The sequence below is a fragment of the Watersipora subatra genome, chromosome 2 (genome assembly GCF_963576615.1).
Source record: "Watersipora subatra chromosome 2, tzWatSuba1.1, whole genome shotgun sequence".
Classification (NCBI taxonomy): Eukaryota; Metazoa; Bryozoa; class Gymnolaemata; order Cheilostomatida; family Watersiporidae; genus Watersipora; species Watersipora subatra.
This window is the reverse complement of record NC_088709.1, coordinates 57,693,012-57,702,929: the sequence shown is the minus strand read 5'-3', so window position 1 is coordinate 57,702,929 and position 9,918 is coordinate 57,693,012.

Sequence of the window (9,918 nt, the reverse complement as noted above, 5' to 3'; positions counted from 1 at the left end):
CTACTGCTTGCAGCATTAGAAACGTGGGTAATTTTGTTTAGAGGGTGCATGGCACTAAAAGAAAGTTTTTACACTCTGTGAAAACAATCAGAAAGCAGAAACTAAAGCAGAAACAAGCTACAAACAAGATAACCAATTTTATTTAAAGATGTTTTTATTTTGAATATTTGTTTGTCACAGCGGCTTAATTTTTAGTTTCTAACAAAGAAGCATACATTGTAGTTTACTAGTAGTAACAAAATTTAACAGAAAAAGGCAATAAGCAAACCAAAAACCGATGTTCAAAAAAAGTTCATGTGGTGACAAAATAGTCGCTGTGCCCATTGTTGTCAGTATTGCAAAATGTAGCAAAACAGACTTAATTTAGCTACGACTTGTTAGTTGATTCAGATTTACGTTTAAACACTTTAAACACATAATTGGTCAATGCTGTTGTTCAATTAATTTAATATGCGGAAAACACTTTCCTCATAATATGAAGTTTGACAGTTACAGATGTTTGAAAAGTTTGAAACTTTTACAGCTATTTTATTTTTTCTCGTAAATTTATCAGACCGCACAAAACACTTTTCTCTTGATATGAAGTTTTAAAGTTAGAATTCTAACTGTGGTTATATGTCAAATAAAATAACTTTCTTTGCAAAGACTTTTACCTGGGTGGTACCTTTTATTACCTGGGCAACGCCCAGGTAATAAAATGTAGCGCCCAGGTAATTCACTTGCATATATTTGAATTACTACATATAAAAAACCGACACACTTTCAATTTGGTCACATAGTGTAATCGATGGTATTTTTTTATTTAAACAAAAAATGTTAACGACTTTTTAAAGCTTGCCGTTTTAATCAAAGCCTTACAACCAATTAATTGCTGTACTTGCGTTAAGTGTAAAATTGTTTAATATTAAACAATTAACTATTTAACTATCAGGTTATGATCAAAACACATTGCCACAAGTAAAAGCTTGATCTAATTCATCTTATATTTAAAAAAATAAAACTTTTAATATTTTTGCAGACCACTCTACTGAATCCCTGAAGCTTGAAAATTAATTAATTTGTTTCGTTTACGCATTTTCTATGACTTATGGCAGTTGCCTAACCTGAAGTGCAGTACAAAAACATAACAATGAAGTACCGTTTGTTTTGGATTGAATATATGGTAATACAAGGGCTACTCGTTAAGATACAGTTCATCAACTAATTGTAGCCAACAATTCACTTTCAAAACCTTTTATGTGCAACCACCGAATGAAGGATCTATGTTTCAATATCAGTTTTACTAATTGAAAGCACTAATATCTTAAACAACTGTGGAAACTGGTTTATGATTCAGCCAGTTTAAAAGACAATAAATGTATTAGCCTACTTATTATTAAAACCACATTTTAAAAAAACAATTTATTTGCAAAAATTGTATTACTGAGCTGCAATTTTGAAAGAGAACATTTTAACATACTTTGAATCACATATGAGAAAAGCTCATCAACAGTGTTGAGCAAATAAATGTGACAGCACGTATCCTTTTCAATACAAACGCGGCATTTCATATAGCGCGCAATAGGCTCTCAAAGTGAAACTGGTCCATGCAGCTTAGACTTTTGGAATTTGAGGTCATGACTTTTCTAGGGCGAATCATATGTCAGGAATCAGGTTCTGAGGCGTATGATTAGCTAAGATGCTTTATTAGACTGTTTTGCAGACTTTGAAGTGGTTGCTAAGGATAACAAAAATAGCGATATTTCATTTCTGGTTATTCAGTCTATGTATCGCGTTTTAAAACGTCTTACTGATTTATCGTTGGTGGTGACTTTTGGAAAGAATTTGAGGAGGTCGATGTGAATTATTTAGATTTACAGGGTAGAGAAGGAAGTATTAGTGATTTTCGAAACAGTAAGATCGATTTAGATCTTGAGAATGATGGATTAGATGGAAATTTTCCGCCAAGTTTTACTGATAACGGTCGTAGTTTAGAGATCCTGTCGTCACGACAATATCTAACAGAAGGTTCGAAGCTTGGTACCAACACTCCTTTGACTGGACCTCATGTTGCTCACTATGGCTTTGATTATGCGCAGCAGGTAGGTCAAAAACATTTTTTTAAACATTTCTTGTTGCTTGTTGCAAAACGCAAATCTTATTTCATGTTTTCGTCAATAACGCACACGCAGCCCAAAATATAACATTAATTAGTCGACTATTACAAGGTATAAAGCTATGAACGTAGTGTTTTAAGTTGAAACATTGCTGAGTTTTAACAATTAGCAATTGCAAATGCTAATTAAGAATTATAAAAACGATCAAATTTATAAGCAAAAATATACATTTAAAAAATAAAATATAAATAGTAAATGTACTTGCATGTCTATAGAAAAACAACAAATTTTCGTTCTGTTTAATTCTTAGGTCCACTACCCTGCCAACCCACAGCAATCTGGGCCACTCTATTTCAAAACCACTCGGATGTGTGCGCTATTTGGAGTGGTCTGTGACACCTTCCCTGCACAAGTGAATTATCTGATTGATGAGACTGCTTGTTCGACAAAAGGAGCCAACAGCGTCATATCTTATATTCATCAGTATCTAGAAACCTATTGCCTTGATGAAGAGAAAGCTTTGTTCCACGCTGACAACTGTTGGTATGCAAGCAACAACCAATGTTTTGAAGTTTCATGTTTGTATTGAAAATGTATTGATACAATTATGTATATCAAACCCTTTTTAATGGCCAGAATAAAAACAACGCAGTAATGCAGTACTTGGCTTGGCGCGTTGCAAGCGGGCTGTACAAGGAGATTGAACTGAATTTTCTCGTCGCAGGTTACACGAAGTTCAGCTGCGATTACTGATTTGGCTTGCTAAAAAGGAAATACAGAACTAACAGAGTTCCTCTCTTTCCGATATAGGTGAGGTATGTTTCTCATTTTGTCAATTAGTGAAATGAGAATTTTCAAATCTTGCTTGCGCTATTTATACAGAAACTATCTAAAGGTTCTTGGTTACTTAATCTGAGTTTTATTTAATTAGGTAGTAAATGGCTTGGCTTGGCTCGCCTAAACAGTGCCCAGCTTGTCATGGATGATCATGGCAATGTGCGTGTTCCAATAAAGGACTGAAGTGGATTTTTTCATGCAAAAAGCAAAAAGATCAGCCAAGTTAAGAGCTACCACCAGTTTATCTTATTGGCGGAAAGATTAGGCCTACTTTGTTTTGTGTTCTTTGCCATCCTGAATTTTGGCTGTGAAAGTACAACATAGAGAAATTCAATAATGTTGTACAATAAATGTAATACTAATAGACAGTGTGTGCAGCAATCGTTGTTTTGCTGCAGGCAGTGTCCAAGTAAAAAAGCATGCCAATAGCGTGGAGAGTGAAGATATACAGCTTATGTCTGCAGAGTCAGCCAGGTCAGGGTGGCCTGAAATCATTCTGCCTCCTTGTCTGACTGTTGAACGTCAGCAATATCTTTTCAAAGAAATCAGAGAGTTATGTGATGAGAGCAAAAGAGATATTGTGTGCCCAGCGCCTATTCAACAGCCATCACAGCTCAATACGTCAGCTCAATACATCACAGCTCAACCGCCGCAGAAACCAAAAAGACTACTAAAAAGTCTACTAAGGCTAGCTCTATCGCCCCGATACGGAAACGTAAACGTCAATCATAGACAGTAGCAGCAGTGCTACTAGTTTATTTTTTTATTGATATTATATTATTATATTATATTCATGTTATTTTGATAATATTTTAATCAATCTTAACTTGCTTTAACTTGAATCTAATTTAGCTACTAAACAAGTAACATTGATCTCAAATTGTCTCCTCGGGCTCAGAAGCCTGGATCGTCTACCCTAAAGACGCTAACTCATTCATCTCAGTAAAAGTTTTGTGAGTGCATTGGATTATTATTCTAACACATACATTTGCATCAATTTTATGCTCAAAATAATCAATTCAATGTGCAACACAATTTGATAGTAACTCCTTTACTGTGCATCAATGTGCTCCTTTTCAATGACACAACATGTGACCTTGACCTCACTGTTTTATGTATTCGAGCTGAAGTGACATCATCGGGACCCATTTCATATCGTTCGCCATGTTCTCTTCCCTATAGATCTCAACATTCATGAAAATATAATGTCTGTAGCGTGCGGTTGCTATGACATTCCAAAACGTCAACAAATACTACGGTTTAAAATTCAATCCATCAACTGTAACGACGAATTTCTCAATTTGTGGTGTCGACCATATTGACCAACACCTAAGATAAAAACCTGTATCTCAGGTTAAGTTGCTTCGATTTCAATTCCGAAAACAGTTTTGAAAAGCTGAGAAACTGCTCTATTACATTGGGCTAAAAAACAATTTTGTGATCTGACCTCATTTGTATTGAAAATGACACGACCTGTCACAAATAGGTCAGCTCACTGAACTGAAGTGTGAAATAGTTTGTCAGGATTTGTTTTATATGGGTACTCATTTTGGATATCTAGCCCTTAGACAAAAATATACTAGTCAAAGCAAGCAAAACCGTCAATTACTACAAACTAACATATAATTCCTACTAAAAGACTTCTAAAAAATATTTCCAACAAAAGCAAGAAAACCACTAAAAATGACAAAAATAAAACCATAGAATTGACAAAAATAAAACCATAGAATTGACAGACCAATAAACTGCATGCAAACTACAGCTTGATGACACAGTTTAACAGACTGATACAAAAGAGGCATTTATAACAGCAAAAAAACCATCAATGCATCTTTCTAAACAACCATTTTTCTAAAATTTTTAAAAATAAGTAATTGGTTACTAGCTAATATAATTATTTTTGTATGATATAAAACAAAAGCAAATTTATGGCAAAAGACAACAAAAGTTAACAACAGGTTGGAAGGCTAAAAACAAACACAAACACTTCTTTATTGCTTTGAACGATTGCGACTTTTAAATATCCATAACTTCAGATATTTTACAAAAAAACTTGTACATAAACTGAGCAACCACCCCTTTGCATCACTAAAACCTACCGATTAACATAAATAACAATCTGAACAGACCTTTTTTAATAAACAGGTTTTTGACAAAGCAAAACAACCATACCAGACAGCACTGATAAATAGCAGATGTGATCATTTACTTGATTTCAAAGATAAAATCCCAGCTGACAAAAGAGTATTACAAACTAGGGAATGCACCATAACTTGGTACCCTAGGACACTTAAGTATTCGCGGCATCTAACTTTCGCGTTTTCGCGGAGTCATCATCACGCGAAAAATTCATGCGCGAAACTAAACTATCATAACGAACTAGCGAAAATTTGAAATTAAATAGCTATGTTCTACACAGGCCTGTGTTCACTGGTTGCAAATTGGGGGGCTAATGTTAGACGACTAGTTATGAACATCTGGGGTGTGGAGAAGGAGGGGGGGTGCTGTAAGCTCCCAACAGGTTTCTCTTATGTAGGGCCTCAGCCGGGCCTCTCACGTGAAGTTTTAAAAAATTTTATTGGCAAGTATCAACATTTTTCTATTTTTTGAGATTTGCTTTGTTTTAGCTGATGTGACTGACAAAACGTTTTAAAATTAAAACAGGCAAAACTTGTATGCAGTTAAAAAGCTCAGAAAGAAGACATCTTTTTCTTTTAAGCGTTTTAACAAAGATCATTTTTGCCGATTTTATTTCAAGTTCATTAAGTAGGATATGGGCAAGCAGATGTTTGCTAAAACTTGATATTTTGCAAACCTTTATAAAAGTCGTTAACAAGAATATTTTGCCGCTGATGAAGATAATAATGACGCCTAAGAACTACTAAAAGTTGATGTTTGTATCTATGGCTTCGAATAAAGTGATATTCTACAGCGATAAAAACCTTTCTATAGCCGATGGACTATGAAATTCCTAAAAAGTTGGGGCGTCTAAGCCGGCCAGCTGTCCAAGGGAATACGGCCCTGTAGTTCATTGATATCCACAACAAAATCGTTATATTAGAAATGCAGATAATTTTGTGTGTGATTGAGCTCATTGGGAAATTTCTAGTAAATTCGTTAATACACCGAATGAGCAGCATGGCAAAGCAAATTAAGATAACAAGTTTTTTTGGAAAAGCCAAGACAAACGAAGAAGATGATGATATCAGTTTAGTCACCGAATTTGTAACTGATGAGGATGAAAGTCTGGTAGGTGAAGTCATACAATTAAATAATACTTATTGTAGTGATGAATTTTACTGCCAACCAAAAACGATAACAACCCTCACCAGGTCCAACCATGTTATACAGTTCTGGTTGTGATGTTGGTTGCTATCTATTTTCTTTTTTATGAGACATGTACTGTATTTGATTTTTTTTAAATTTGAAATATTGTGAACTCAAAACGTGCCATGGCCATCGCTTGCTATAAATACTTGAGATCTAATATTGGTACCATATCGGTCACGACGGAAAGGACCGAGACGTCATTGATAGTCCAAGAAACAAATGGCAGCAAGCGATCACGTTGAATTATCGATTTCTGCCATACATTTATACCTGCGGGTTACAAATACAAACTAGTCGCAAATATAAAAACTTTTTTACTAGAGGACCGGACCTGAGGAATCTAATTTGTTTGTTCCACTGTATTTATTTTCACATCACTATATTTTCGCACTCATCAGAGCTGCGAAATTAAGTTGCAGCGAAATTTTACTCTGTGTGCTACTCACGAAACTAAATACTAGCGAAATATAAGTGTCCTAGGGTATAACCAACAATTCAACTCAAATGTAAAAACTAAGGAAGGAAAAAATTTTTGACCTTCTTCAGCAAAGATTTCAAAAGAAAAGTTACATTCTTAGAGTATTTAAAGTATATCCTAAAATTGAGCTGTTTTAGTATGCTGAAAAGTAAAACCAGATTAGATTGCCATAATAAAAAGTTACTTTTAAAGCCACTAATAACTGACATTAGGAAATGTAAATGTAGAACCAAAATCCGATTTTCTGCTAAAGCAAATAGGTATTCGGATGAACACGGTGTACAAAGCACAAATGACGAGATTAGACAACAATGCCTTTGAGACCTATGTGGGACTTTGTGAGATCAATTTTAAGCCGAAATACTGTAATCATAAAACTAATATAAAAATACTCAAAAAAGCTATTACAGAGCTGAGTAAATATATATAGTCATTTGGAGACAGAGACATTGACTTCAAACTCAACTGAACTAAACTTAAACATGCTAAAATTTATAGTAACTTGAGTAAAAGTTGCAACTAGTGTCTCTCAGAAAAATAATGCATCATTAAAAACCTGAAACATCAACACTTGAGAAAATAAATTAAATTGCCACCTGCTGTCCTCATTCTAAAAGGTATATTTTCTGTTGTTTTAATAATAAGCCAATCAAAACATGAGAAAATTCACCAATCGGGTGACAGAGAGTAATGCTTGGAAAGCCACCTTCTTGTTTCAGTTAAGATTGACAGCTTTGTAAATGGAAAAGAAAGAAATCGACAATAGCTGAAATATATGAGTACATTATCTAGTTCTCTACTAATATTTATAGGTTTTCCTTGTCATTTTATTTGATATATATACATGTATTTTGTACAATTTGTATGTGCAGACAAATTTTATGCTACTCCTGTTTGATAATTTTCTATTAAAATACAAAAATGACTGATTTAGGTTTTTATGTTTAAAACTTCAGTCTGCTATTAGATTTGCTGGTTTGTATTGGTTGAATAGAAGTCACTAAAATTGGTCGTCTGGCATGAGAATTTAGACAGTCAGCAATCTAGCCATCGCATTGAACGCTCTTTAAACTGGCTTATTTCATCTTAACTGTTGCATGGTTTCATTTCAATGCAAAAAAGCCCACATCACTCTTCTCTGATACGGAATTACAGTGTTTTAAAAAGCATTCTACAAGCTATCATTGAGTTGAGATGCTAATGCAAAGATATTTTTACAACCAACCTCTCTGTTCTAAGCACATTAAGCTACTAATACAAACAATACAACTTTGACCATCTCTTGAGCGTGAAGAAGTCATAAAATTGACTTGGTTATTTAGATCAAATTAGTTATTAGGTACTTCAAACATCATAGTTTAGACACTTTTCATTTGCTTTAGTAACAAATACCAACATAACTTCAAAAAGCTGCTAAAAGGGTAGTAAAATCAGCTGTGGAACTTAGTGGCATTTCAGAGTTGCAGTCTGTCCAACAACTATACGACTGCTGCCTAGCCACAAAAAGCTTAATTTTAATAACACCAGAAGCCACACCAATCTTAGTTACCTTTAGAACGCCTGTCTGTGATAAAATTCAGATTGAACCTAGGCAAAAACTGTTTTAGATTTATGTGTATATAGTTTCCTAATCGCATTTTTATCAAGTAATACGATTTTAAGGGTTTTACATTTTCATTTTGTTTCCGTAATTGATATTTAGCATCAGTTTTCTATGAGCATATATACAAAATTTCTATTTCTTTTACCCAACAAAAACAAATTTAAAAAATAAATAAATAAATGTTAACTTCATTGCATCAAAACTAGTTTAATGTAAGGCAGTGGTGCTTTTACCTGTAATTACTTTGTAAAACAAAAAAAAATTTAAAAACTTGAAGAAATGAACTTAAACAAACCTATTTTATCATTACAAACTATTTAGCAGAATGATGTATAAGTGAGAACCAAACAGGCTAAATTAAATTTGCAATTAGTGGTATGTAAAATTTTCTGCTTTTTACAGTTTAACAGCTTTTGCCTTGTTTTTACTGCAAGCAATTCAAATATGAAAACAACAATTCACAAAATCTAAACAAACATGTAGAAACATTTGGTAAGCGATGGCACAATATGCTACATACTAAACATGAGCTGATTCTCCTAGATATTGTTTAATTTGTGTTTTAGTCTGCATATTATCAATTCACAAAACTACTAATTTTTTAGAACAGCTGTAGTATGGTGACTATATATAGGTAAACGTCATTTATTAATTCATAATTAGAAAACATGGCTCGACTATTTTCTATGCAACTGAAATTTTTTTTGCATTATTTGTTGAAATATTTCTAAATTATGGTATTTTTCACTTTTAAATATTGCATTCTTTTTCAATTAAAAATTAAAAAGTGCTAACTTTTTTATTGCAGCTATCTCCAGGGAAGAAAAAATTAGAGAAGATACGGTAGCGGTTTCACAAAAATTTGAATTGCTTACCCAATTTTTCATTTCATTCAATAGTAGAAAGCTTCTTATTAGGGTGAGAAATGGCATAATGAAATAGGAACTTAGAGAAAATTAATAAATTCTTTATTAACAACTACAAATAAAACAATATTCAGCTGAACTATTTTTCAAATCGCTGCCTCCTATTCTGGACTCAATAAGTAAATAGCAAAATAGTTCAAACTTTCGTTCTCATTTTGCTTGTAGCTGTGGTAAGCAGTAAAAAGATATGACAATTCACCAATTTTCACAAGATAATCAAAGTGCACCAATAATTAACCTATCGATATTACCCAGCCGCTATCTGATAAAATCAATATTTATAAGACTTATTTTCGGAAAAACTGTTTCTGTTTATATGTTATGATTTTTTTGGTTATATATAATTTTCGCACTTAAATAAAAGTCTATATTTATATTCATGTATTCCTAGAGTTGAATAAAAATAAAATCTTTATTATGCAACTTGAAGCGTGAATAGTTTAAGTTTAGCATCAAGTTTGTTGATTCATACATATGATTCACTAAGTAAATGTTTGGCGTTAACAAAAGAGTAACAAAATCTTTGCAAAATATTTGTTTTAATTTATCGTATACCAGCTATCATTCACACTTTCTAATTCCGTCATGATAAAAGTCTTTTAGGCAAGTCAAATAAAATGGGAGACAAAATAAAAGAACTGTAGGAGT